This window comes from Dermacentor silvarum, chromosome 9 (genome assembly GCF_013339745.2).
Source record: "Dermacentor silvarum isolate Dsil-2018 chromosome 9, BIME_Dsil_1.4, whole genome shotgun sequence".
Taxonomy (NCBI): Eukaryota; Metazoa; Arthropoda; class Arachnida; order Ixodida; family Ixodidae; genus Dermacentor; species Dermacentor silvarum.
The window spans coordinates 7551174-7564619 of record NC_051162.1 but is presented as its reverse complement, the minus strand read 5'-3'; the positions used below and the strand labels follow the sequence as shown (position 1 = coordinate 7564619).

Below are 13446 nucleotides of genomic sequence, written 5' to 3'. Positions count from 1 at the left end.
GCCAAAATGCACTCGTGACGATTCCAAGTTCATGTCCCCAGCGGTAGCGATTATAGCGCTCATTCTAGACGGCAGTGAATGCATGGTGTCAGCGATGTGTTCTGCCGCAGCACGCCCCCTTCGTTGACGAAGGGGGCGTGGCATCACAAGATCCAGACTGAGCTGAATAAAACTGGGGCTCGTCTGCCGTACGTTTTTCAATTTTTTTCTTGTCTGAAAAGAGCAGTACTGTGTTGTTTGCCTGGTTTACCATGTCCCATATACCAGAAAAAGAGCGACTTAAGATTATTGAACTGTGTTGTAAAAACTACACTCAAAAAATGTAGCAGAGATGACAGGAAGGTCCGTCAAAGCGGTCAACAGGATTCTACAGGCTTACAAGAAAGAAGGTCGAGTCAAGGATGCGCCTCGCGGACGTCCGCCAAGAGTCACAACAGATGATGAAGATTGGTCGATTGTTGCGGCTGCTGTGGATGCCCCCCGCGTGTCGCTTCAACAACTTAGACAAAGCCTGCAGCTGAGGGCTTCAAGGTCTACTGTGAGGCGGCGACTCAAAAGCCGGCCTAAGGAGTAGAGCCGCTGCCCAAAAACCTTTGCTTAGGGCCACAAACAAAGCAAAGCGGCTCGATTTCGCGAAACTACACGAAAACTGGATGGTGGAGCAATGGCAGAACGCTGTATTCAGCGATGAGTGCACATTCACTACCACTGGCGACCAGCGAGAACGAGTTTGGCGCCTTGCAAGAACACGGTAACTTATTCTGCAGCATCAGTTGCACGTTGTTCATCCATACAAATAAGATATTAGTTCGTATTATTTAGATTGGCTTAGCTCACACGCGGCTTCAGCCTAAGTTTTTGTGCTTTAGGGAGACGAACAATTAAGTTTTGAAGTATTTCTTCACTTAAGAATGAAATAATGGTACTATATTAGGCTAACCTATTTGCTTAATAAATTCAGTCACTGCACCAAGATGAGAGAACTTATTCCGGTCAATATTGGAGTTTAACTTTGGAGCGTGGTTTAAAGCTTCCCAAGCATTAAAAAAGCTCAGCCATAATTCTTCTTCGTAAGCCGCAGCATCAGCAAAGCGCAAATATTGCCTTCCAGACGCGTAGTGACACTATCATAGCGGGTACATCTTGACTTCGAAAAGTTATGATTTTTGACGTAGTGGGCACGTAGCAACTGTATTGGTAGCTGTCCAAAGAGAGTTTGTAACAGGGTCTAGAAAGGGCACTCCTCCAGCTTTCGCTGACTGTGCTGAGTGTGTCGCGCAGGCCTGGTGTTTTTTTGGGGGAAAATATTATTACCTAATGTAAAATATCGAAACTCAGTATATGCTTGTTTCTTTGTCCCAGCTACATACCGTGGTACGTGTAGTGAGTCACCGCCAGCGGGCGCACTGGTGTGAGTGTGTGGGCATGCATTAGCAAAGATGGTCTGGGCCCACTCATCCGCCTTCAAGGCAAGTTCACCGCTGAGAGGTACGGGGCGATTATAGACGAGGTACTGATTCCGTACGTTCTTGACGGCCCGTTCCCGGAAGGCGACTACACCTTCCTACATGACAGGTCACCAATCCACATTGCTCGTGTAGTGAGAGAACTTCTTGAAGAACAAGGTGTCACTGTCATGGAATGGCCGCCCAAATCCCGGGACCTGAATATAATCGAAAATGTCTGGGGCTTTATGAAAATGTCGCTGGCGCGCATCCTCTCCACGGGCTGTCCGAAGATCGGTTGTGGTCCGCCATAGTCAGCGAGTGGGACGCCCTGCGAGTGAATACATCGCTCATCGAGTCACTGCACGCCTCACTGCCGTCCACAATGAGCGCCGTCATCACTGCCGCTGGTGACATGACAAGGTACTAAGTTGGATGAGTCACGGGCGCATTTCGGAGCCGGCTAGCGAGTCTTGTGGTAATGAAATGTCGTCGTAGAGAGACACGTTCAGACTTTCCCCTGACCTAAAACATTCCTGAATTTGTTCCCATTTGCTTTATCGTGTTAAGCCAGCGCACCAGCACGACTCTTACTGTTGAGTGCTTTTTTATTTAAAGTCAAATAAAGACAACGCACATTGCGTGCTAATTGTCGTGTCTTCCTTGTCCCAGCGTACTGCGGTGCACACACAGTGAAGAAATATTCATGAACGCACGCAACACCATGGTGTTTCGAGAGAGCAAACGAGGTATGCTGTAAAATTCTGCTTGTAGCACCCCATTATGACAAATAAAGGCTGAGAGGTTGGCGTCGCACAACGTTTAGTGCAGATTATCGGCCCAGTTCCTGCACTAACAATGATATCCGCGCGATGGCCAGCAATGCGGCAAGCAAGGGTCGCCGTACCAGACGACGCGGTTCAAAACTAGACTCCTGAATCATCTGCGCACGCGCGAGCTGCTGACGGCGCGTGGTTGCAGCGCTGGCCGCATCACGATGCCACGCACTCCGAGATTTCCCTAAGTGTGAAACAGCCTGTACATCCAAGGTCGATCCACATAGGTCGCGAAGCTTCGGGCGAAAAGCGGTTCAGAACCAATTGTCACCAACATCAGCAAGGGTGGTTATGGGAGCAGCGATTGAAGTGCGACTATGTCTGGAGGGAATAAACACTGGGAAAGAAAAAGACGTTTTTTAATTAAAGCGACACGCAGCTATATTCATTCAACGAGAATAAAATTCCTAGTCCATTTTATATACGCATGGCGAGAAGATACAACTCTATTTTACTTGATCATCATGAATAAATACATTTTTTTCAGTGCCCACCGTGAGAGCGCCCATCGATAGCGGCGGGCGTTGACGCCGCTATCACTTGCAATGCAATGCAGCTCTTGGAGTGCGTGGAAAGGGACGCTCGTAAAGTTCACCTGTTACAATACGCCCCCCTCACATGTTGTGTTGTTTTGCATGTCGACGTTTGTCTGAAGTAGGTGACGCGGGTAGTTTTATTGTTTCTTAACCTGTACAGTCAAAAGCACGGAGTTGGGACCGTCAGATACTAGTTTACTTTAGTTGTTTTCGTGCGACAGCGCTGGCCGACGGGCTTGGCGTCCGACGAAAGGACGAGCACTCTACGCAATCTACGCCCGAAGTGTTCGTCGGCTTCCAAAGAAAGTATGTTCTGTGCAGCGATGCGATTTCGTCACCCGTACGGCTGACCTTTTCCTGCATCGCTTTCCGCACTGAAAGCTCGGAACGCCCATCAAGTCGAATGGCGGGGCATTTAAGTATACAGCTCTAACGGCAGGCCTCCGAAAACAAAGTTCGAGCCTATGAGAACAAAATGACGTCACTTCTGTTTTTAAGGGATATGACGTCAAATTATTTTTTCTTCCGCCGGAAGTGTTCCCTCCTCACACAGATGGCGCTAAGCCCCATGAACCGCCGATAAGCCGCCGTGTTTTGAACGTATGGGCTTCGATGGAAGCTTCGCTACCGGTTTACATATACCTTGGTACATCTGCGACGGTATAATCGACGGCGAGACTTGAGACCAGCTGACAACAGTTAGTGCCGCCCGCCAGAGAAGCTGGCTGCGCGCTGAACGGCTGACCAACGACGACCTCACTCCCTGGACAAGTTGTCTGGTTGCAAGCGCGCCGGAAACTCGCAGTGTGGCCGAGTGTGAAGACGAAGGGAACGTTCCCACTGAACACACATTGGTCTAGAAGCCGTCTTCAAGACGTCTTGACAAGGTAAGCAAGACGTCTTGAAAACCATTTTAAACGATAACAAGACGCCTTGAAGACGTTTTGGCAAGATATTAAATACTTCTTGAAGACATCTTACGAACATTTTGTCGGACGTCTTAAAACGTTTTGTAGCCGTCTCTAAGACCGTCTAATGCACCGCAAATTTGGGATATCAGACGTATTACAAGACGTATTGTAGACGTCTCAAAGACGGCTAGAAGACGTCTTGCAAGACATCTTGGGAACGTTTTGAAAACGGCTACAAAACGTTCTGCTGGACGCTTTGAAGATGTCTTAAGAATGTTTTTTAAATGCTTTAAACATCTACTGGTCAACTAAGGCATGGCATTTTCTAGTCGCTCGTATTTAGCTAATTAAGCCCTAAATATTGTTTTACAGTATTTACAAAAGATGGAAATACACAGTGGAAATACACTTAGATTTAAAGTGGAGAGGATGTGAAATGTGAACTCAACGTAGGTTATTTCAACACCGAATGTATTCCATAAAGTTACGAAGTCCTCACTTTGAGGAAAAAAAATTGAAGAAACAAATAAGCAATAAACATGCTATGCATATACATATATATATATATATATATATATATACTATATAAAGTACAACGGACTTGACCTCTCTAAACTTTAGTTCAACACCTGATCTATTGTCAGCTAGGGAAGCACTAGCACAAATATGACATTTTAAATAGTCTCCAGAAGCTAAAATTATGTCATATTGCAATCCAGATGGTCTGTCTCCTTCCGATGTCAACTATCCAAGGAAATGTTGCCTAGCTTCAGTGATCTGGCTAGAAACAGCATACACTGCCCATTACGTCCAAAAAGACCCAATATCATTTTACTTACCTTGTCAACACTGATCTAGATTTGCAGATGGAATAATATCAAAGCCTCCTGCAACACTATCACAGAATTTTATTGCGATAGCAATTATATGGACACTCCAAAGCAGATTTCTGCCGTCCGCGTCGCCGTCGCCGTGAGGTTCCGTATGACGTCAATGGAGATGAAATCGTCGCCGCGCGCCGCCAAACGCTGTATGTGCGAGTGAAAGGGCGCGAGGGACGCGCGCTTTCACGGGGAGTGAACGCACGGCGGAGAACAAACGCGCGTTCTGTACCGTGCTCCCTTAAGGGCTGCAGAAGTAGGCGTCTGTTTCCTCCTTTACAATCACCATATATGTAGAGCAAACGCGCCTCCTCCTGACGCACGAAAAGCCGTGGGGGGAGGGAAGGGAGGCGACGTTTAGCTGCGGCACCAAGTGCCTATTTATATCAGAGGCTCCGGCAACACTCACCAACGCCGCACGCATCTTGTGCGAACGCGGGCAAAACGCCGACGGTGTGGACAACAGTTCTGCGTGCTGCCGGTGCTGCTGCATGTCCAAGCTTATACAGCTGATAAAGCTACTATCATTACTCCGTATAGCTCTCTACAAATTTGCTATCGCAATTGATGCTTCGCCTTTCAGGTGAAACTGCGACAACTTTTTTCCTTGCATGGACGCACGGACGCACAAGAATTTAGATACACAAAACACCCTTCCATTATAGCATTAATTACAAAGGAATTGAATGTCTCCCTCTTATCTGCTACATAGATAAATCAATGAGGATGTCCGTATTTCTCGCAATATCGAAAAAGGTTGGCTTTACCGACAGCACCAATCCCCATGGTCCATTTCTTACAACTCACCATAGCAACACTGAAATATTGGCAAAGTCACAAAAGCGATAAACACGTGTCAAAGCCAGGTACGCTTAACATAAAGCATAATTGTTCACACAAATGAAACGCTAAAGTGGTCAAAGGTTTCAAAGAATTTTTAATAAATCAGTAACACGCCACTACATAAGCAAAATGTTTCTAATGCACCTCCGAGAGTTTTGCATTGTGGCTGGCTGTTATAACAAATTGGACACTTCACGATTCAGAGAACTGGCTTAGACATTTCCACAGGCTGATGCACCCGCAGAAAATTCAGCGTGTTCCAATGATGCTTGACCTCAGATTTCGCACCTGCAATTAGAAAGTAAGACAAAAGGTTAACAAATATGTTACAGTGAAACTTCGTTATAACGAAACGGGATATAACAAATTATTGTATACAACAAAATGACATTCCCGCTGACATCTCCGAAGATATCCATGTTTTTATAACCTCGTTTCAACGAAGTAAACTTATCCTGCCAATAGATACACCAAACTTCAGTTTTCTCCGAAAAAAGAAATGCCCGACCCTTGCAGGCTCGCTTCTGATTTCCACAGGGTAGAGCACACATTCGTTGCTGTTGTTTAAAACGTTTACGTATTTGTGTTGAATCCACCGTCGAACACTGGTCCTTGTCACCACTAGGCGTAGTTGCGCATAAGCAGACTCTAGATCGCAATCGCAATTCCTCTCACTGCTGCACCGCGCAGGCTAGTTAGTGCAGCTATAGGCGTGGCCTCGGAGATTGCGCCGGTGCAATTTCAGAGGCCACGCCTCCCTGTGTGTATCACGTGCTGCTCGCACACGACGAACATTGTTGGTGTCGCAGCGTGCAACCTATTCAACCGCGTCGCCGTTTCGCCGGTTTCGCGATGCTAGAGACGACCCAACTAAAAGCGGTAACGAAAGATCATCACATTGAAACAGAAGGCAGCTATCGTGAAGGCAATCGTGTCAGATGCTAAGTGGTGTGTTAAGGACGCCGAAGTTTCTCTAGCTGTTTTATTAGAAGTTCAGCGAGCACGTGGCCATGTAGTGGTTCTGCTGCCCGAAAAACAGTCTGCTTCTATACAAGTTGAAATTTGTGCGCGACATTGCACATATATTGCAGTGAACGGCAGTAATGAATATACTGACGTAATTTTGGCTCCCCTTTCAACTTCGTATAAAAAGATTTTATTGCATATGACTGAAGAGTTCCCACTCATTTAAACCGCAGCCTTGTTTGCAAACAGTAACTGTTAGAAATCCGACCTAGGTATCTTCCGTATGCCGATGCAATAATGCCATCGCTGCGATTCGGCCTTATCTGTAGCCTCGGTAGCAAGCCCCCGAGATACTACCGTGAAATCCAGATTCATGGCATAACGACAGCGTTGTCCAAGAAGGCCAGGGCCATTGTTGGAGGCTGCCACGTCCTCCGCAACTACGTCGCAAGCGACATTTTTTGTTTTTAAATCATACACATGCTGCAAGCCCTTTTTCGAAATTGCATCTTTTGTTGATTTAAACATAGTAGCAGTTTGCGCCGAAAAACAATTCTACACCGTGTCCTTCACATGTACCAGTTCATGATGCACCGTGCAGGCAGGAACACATATGCGCCGCGAGTCATAGGATTTCAGAACATGTGACAAGGCCTCCTTTTGGGAACATGTTGAATGGCAGCGTCGACTCCAGGACGCGCGGCCAAGCGAGGTCACTGGTCAACTTGAACGATGTTCTACGCAACGAATGAAACACTTCCGGGGTAACCGCACTCAGAATGTTCGCGACGTAATTTGAGCCAGGCGCGTAGTCCGGATATTTTTTTCGGTTGTGGGGGTGGGGGAGCTAAAGCACCGCGATCGTCCTGACTGCGGTTCTTCGTTCTTTTAAGTTCCCAGGCGTCGGAGAAGCGTTGAGACGCGAATGCCCATAATATCCGCACGTTCGAAGGATACGCGCCTTTCGTAATAGGCGACGTGCCAGGCACAAAACGGAGCAGGGCGCAGGCCGTCAAAGAAAAAAAAACTAGATTTGAGAGGGGTGGGGGCGGAAGCCCGGTCACCCACCCCACCTGATACGCCACTGCCCTGAGCGTGCTGATTTCGAGCAAATTTGCCGAGATCGCTGTAAAGTTTTTGCTTTAATCCTGGCGACCAGATTTCAGAGAATGACTTGCACAGATTACGTCCGAGTGAGCATAACCGGAAATGTTCATTCGTTCGACGAAATATCGATGAGGCCTGCCACATTGCCCGCCACGCGCGCCCTCGAGCTCGCACGACCCTCGCCTATGTCCCTTGAGTGAGCAAGGCCATCGCAATTGTTCTGAAACCCTATGAAGTCAATGTCCTACTTTAGGCCCACTAGTTGCAGCATGAACAGGCAGATGTGAAGATTCAGAAGATATGTTTCAAGCATTGTATACAGAACAGCCTGCACGAATCGCGACTATCTTTACATCAGCGAAAGCAGTCATTCTGAAAGCGCTTGAAGCATGAAATCTATGTCAAAGATATCAATTAGAAATGAATCAAAAGTGAAGAAACAATGTCGTTTCCATTGCACTTGCGGAGCACGTGGCAGGCTGAATATGCCACCGACGAGACAAGCTTCTATCATTGCTAAGGAAATTGGATTTGAAGGGAGTTTCTGGAATCCCTTGCTATCCAGACTACAAAAAACTACAGGAAAAACGCTGTATCGCAACGATGGCAATATCCCGCCTGCATACGCAGAATGCTGTCGTTTCGAGCAGTTCGTATTGTGAACAAGGCTTCCGTGCGTCCAATTCTTATTACCACTTTTTGATCGGCGTCCTGTTTTTTCTTCTTGTAAAATGAACTCCAGAACCAAGAGAAAGCATTAGCCAGATGCAGCACTGAACTTGAATTTATTATCCTAGCTGTTGCCAAGTATGGAAGTCAATGTGAGCAGAAAAACTGAAGACGGCTAAATTCTACATATTAATGATTCTTGCGGTTTAAATTAGGACAGATAGTTTTGTCAAGAACCAAGTGAAGCAGCATAAAAAAATTAGGTCGAAACTATCAGATAATGAGGACATAAAAATACATATGCCGCACATACAGGTCACACAGAATTTATTTATTTAAAGGCGCAAACGATAGGACATTACATCCGTGTGTTATTCTGAAGGCCAACATCTTGTTCTGTCATTACTGAGGCCGCAATGACGTCTTCACCTTCTTCTGCCATCCTCGCCTCAGTGGTAAGCTCAACCTACTCAGCGGTTGGTTCAGCTTACCGGGAACATCATACTCAATTAAAATGACAATTACACGACAAGCGCCATGGGCTAGTCATACTACTTCAAACCATCACGTTATTAAGCACCCGGAATGGCATGTCAGGTGAATAGCCAGGCTAGCATGTCCAGCATCTCATTAAAGAATGTTTCTTTCTCTCTATGTGACACAGAAACAGCTTAATAACGTAATGGTTTGAAGCATGTGATATGACTGGACCATTGCGCTTGTCCAAGTGCTATCTGGCACTCGTACGCAATGTTTTTTTTTTTAAGTTTGGTTCAGTCAAAAAAAAAAAAACCTTGTAGAATGAGAACATACGGTATGTTCTCATTCTACATGGTCCTTTTTATTTTAGCTGAACTAAATTTTTAAGAATATGTGGCAGAAAGCAGAATTGTGCTGTTCAAATTGTTCTAAATTACTCGATGAGGTGGCCTATTCTACGAAAAATCAAAACGTTTATTTGAACAATTGACACTTACACTAATTACCTTTTTACCTCACTGCACTTATTTTAATTGTAGCTGGTGATTATGCCAGGCATATCGACTTGGAACAAATTCTGAGGATGGCAGCGGTTTCGAGATATGCGGTATCAAACGTGCAGTAAAAATGCACAGTTTTCTAACTTAATTTTTAAGAAAAAACTGTTTCATACATTGAAGCACACACTAACTGGAGCGCCAATGCATTTCGGTGGACACATTCAAAATTATTATATCGAAACTAGCGTAGTCATCAAATATCGGTCTAAGTCGATATGCATTGCATACCCACTAGCTACAATTCGTAGATTAAACATATGTGCTGCGAAGTAGTTCGTTTATTAGCGCAATTATGTAAATTATTCGGAAAGCATTTTGGTTTCTCGTAACGTAATGGCCACCTTATGGAGTAATTTTGATCAAGGTTTATAATTGTGCTATCTGCCACAGGCAATTTTTAAAACATTGGTGCAGCTAGAAAAAGACACCACGTATATGGACACATAATCCGCTCTGGAACAATAATCCGGCCTGACTTGTAGGCTATACTTCCGCACAAGAGGAATAAGAAATGACCTTTTCAGCGTTGTAAATAATTAGTCTTGCGATAACAAATGCCCATCGTTAGGTGGATCATAGGAAACCACTCTCTCATGCATCGTTCTGTTTACCAGCGCTTCAGCTTGCTAATAGAACGCTGCAAGTGTCTGATTTTGCTCAACGCTTAACGCTACGCGCGAGTAGTTACACATACCTCAATTTATTTAATTATCCAGGTACCTCACGGGTTCCCACTGGAACATTAAATGAACAAGCATTTCCCATATTCCACTCTACTATTGCCGCTACCGTATCCACCAGCTACCGGTTGGTTTGCTTGCATTGCCTAAAGCACACCACGCGTACAACTGGCGCAGCTTAGCGAGCATGCGCCAACCAGACTTGTGCCTGAGAACGTCGCGGCAACGGTATAAAGCGATATATAGCGCTATGCTAAACGTTCGTAACAACCATAAAATTTCATTTTCCCTTCTCTTCCAGAAAAGTGCGTTGGAGGAAATCGCTACCAGCGATCCCATAAAGCTCTGATAAAAAAAAGGTGTCGCAGTTTCACCTGAAAGGCGAAGCATCAATTGCGATAGCAAGTTTGTAGAGAGCTATACGGAGTAATGATATTAGCTTTATCAGCTGTACAAACTTGGACATGCAGCAGCACCGGCAACACGCAAAACTGTTGTCGACGCCGTCGGCGTTTTGCCCGCGTTCGCTCAAAATGCGTGCGGCGTTGGTGACTGTTGCCGGAGCCTCTGATATAAAAAAAGTTGTCGCAGTTTCACCTGAAAGGCGAAGCATCAATTGCGATAGCAAATTTGTAGAGAGCTATACGGAGTAATGATAGTAGCTTTATCAGCTGTATAAACTTGGACATGCAGCAGCACCGGCAACACGCAGAACTGTTGTCGACGCCGTCGGCGTTTTGCCCACGTTCGCACAAAATGCGTGTGGCGTTGGTGACTGTTGCCGGAGCCTCTGATATAAATAGGTACTTGGTGCCGCAGCTAAACGTCCCCTCCCTCCCCCCCCCCCCCCACGGCTTTTCGTGCGTCAGAAGAAGGCGCGTTTGCTCTACATATATGTGATTATAAAGGAGGAAAGAGACGCCTACTTCTGCAGCCCTTAAGGGAGCACGGCACAGAACGCGCGTTTGTTCTCCGCCGTGCGTTCACTCCCCGTGAAAGCGCGCGTCCCTCGCGCCCTTTCACTCGCACATACAGCGTTCGGCGGCGCGCGGCGACGTTTTCATCTCCATTGACCTCATACGGAACCTCACGGCGACGGCGACGGCGACGGCGACGGCGACGCCGATGGCAGAAATCTGCTTTGGAGTGTCCATATAATTGCTATCGCAATAATAGGCACTTGGTGCCGCAGCTAAACGTCGCCTCCCTTCCCTCCCCCCCCTCCCCCACAGCCTCTCGCGCGTCAGAAGAAGGCGCGTTTGCTCGTGATTGTAAAGGAGGAAAGAGACGCCTACTTCTTCAGCCCTTAAGCGAGCACGGCGCAGAACGCGCGTTTGTTCTCCGCCGTGCGTTCACTCCCCGTGAAAGCGCGCGCCCCTCGCGCCCTTTCACTCGCACATACAGCGTTCGGCGCGCGGCGACGATATCATCTCCATTGACGTCATACGGAACCTCACGGCGACGGCGACGCCGACGCCGACGGCAGAAATCTGCTTTTGAGTGTCCATATAATTGCTATCGCAATAATAGCGGGTAAACAAGAAACAAAGCAACAATTCACAACAGCGTGACCCGCCGCGGTGGCTCAGTCAGCTTAGGCGTTTTGCGCTGCCGAGCCAGCACGAGATCATTTCGATGGAGGCGAAATGCAAAAACGCCCGTGTGCTTGCGTTGTATTGCACGTTAAAGAACCCCAGGTGGTCAAAATTAATACGGAGCCCTCCACTACGGCATGCCTCATAATCAGAACTGGTTTCGGCTGGTAAAACCCCCAAAAGAAGAACACAACAGCGTGGAAACGCGTAGATGGCCTGGCGATATTTCGTTAACCAGAGAAACAAACAAGGAAACAAGATATGGGGCATGCTGTAGGTGCGGAAATCCCGTCTGAGGCGGCCGCATTAGAATGGGGGCGAAATGCAAAAATGACCGTTTGCTGTGCACACGCTAGAGAGCCACAGCTGGTAAAAACTCATCCGAAGTCCCCTATTAAGGTGTACATCGTAATCGTATCGTGCTTCCGGCACGTAAAGCCAAGATTATCATGAATTTTAATTACGAGTTCACCTAACATTTCGTTTTCAGTCCGCGAGATTTAGCATATTCAGATTATGACTTGCGGTAGGAACGCCGATGCGAATTAATTTAAGCGATACACAATTTATGGGTGAAATTGATAGCGCGAAAGAAAATGATGCGCAAAGCGGCGTGTTCCCGAGTCTGCATCCATGAGCAGGCATCCCCAAAGATCGCAATATTTTAGAAATACCAACCAGCAATCAATAGATTCGAAGCGTGGGTGAGTGTAGCTCGACCGAATGTGCAGTACACAGTTACATCGCCGTCACTAAACGCAAATGAAAAGAATAAAACAGGTGGGTCACACGCAACCACTACAATACGAGTTGAAACGTAACACGTTGCAAGCAAGCGCAGTAACACAACAGCAAGCGCGCGATCTTACGCGAGAACAATGGGGATCTAGATTCGAGGCGGGAATATTATTGAACGGCGCTACCGCGCCAACCAGGAATTGAATAACAATAAACATGCCAAACAAATTATGTCGGCTACGCAAGTTTGCCTGATCGCGTTCGTGATCGCCAACAATAATGCGGGAATGGTGGGCCACTGAAGAGCAAGCAGCGTAGTTCTGTATCGCCAAACGAGCGACACTAGTTGAAGCCCTAAAGTTTCGGCATGCCTACCGCAGCAGCTGTGATACGCCTGTCATGAGTAATTAACTCTCCTTAACATTAAAAAATTACGGGGTTTTACGCGCCAAAACCACGATCTGCATTATGAGGCACGCCAAGGTGAGGGATTCCGGAATAATTTGGACCACCTGGGATTCCAATTAGCGTGCACCTAAATCTAAGTACGCGGATGTTTTAACATTTCGCCCCCACAGGGACACTAACTGTCCCGAACGCATTCCACGGACCATGGATGACTGCAATATAATTAGGAATTACATTTGTCAGTGCAGCGCTATATCTCGCACGTTGTCAGGATCATCGAGAAAAACACAAAAAGGCGTCAGGAAATAGTTATTCATAATGTGGAAAAAGCAAGAATTATTTTATCTGTGACAAACATGTATCAACGTTTAATGTAAGACGGCGGCAAGCTCACAGTATACTTTTCGAGCGCGGCGCGCAAATGTTACATGCCCATACAAAGGACATTTGGGAGTAACAATTCTCAGAAATAAGGCACTTTCGGGCGGTACTCACTTTTTTTTTTGTCCGTATCGACGAGGCAGGATCCGCTTTCCGAGGGTCAGCAAGGGTCTTTGGTTAACGCATCGACGACACAAAATGGAGAGCACGCTCGGCCAGTTTTCAAAGTCGAAACAAAGGCGCGAACCGACTTGCCCGAACAACCGGCGCCGCTTCCCGCCGTGAAAGATGTAAAACGGAATAGATTGAAAGGGCAGGTCGCGAGAGAGAACGGCAAAGGGAGGTTGAGCTCACGCCACCAAACAAACGCCCTCGCTGATGGCTTTCGTCACATTATAGTTGGAAGCGCC

General features: G+C 46.7%; 1 long non-coding RNA gene across 1 annotated transcript; it reads right to left on the bottom strand.

Annotated features, from left to right (window-relative positions):
* Nucleotides 1–5526: 5526 nt before the first annotated feature.
* LOC125940045 (uncharacterized) lies at nucleotides 5527–13231 on the bottom strand. The gene is made up of 2 exons (XR_007463269.1): nucleotides 13151–13231; nucleotides 5527–5740 (listed from the first exon to the last, which is right to left on the bottom strand). It is a non-coding gene; the product is annotated as an uncharacterized LOC125940045 (long non-coding RNA).
* Between the last annotated feature and the right edge of the window lie 215 nt (nucleotides 13232–13446).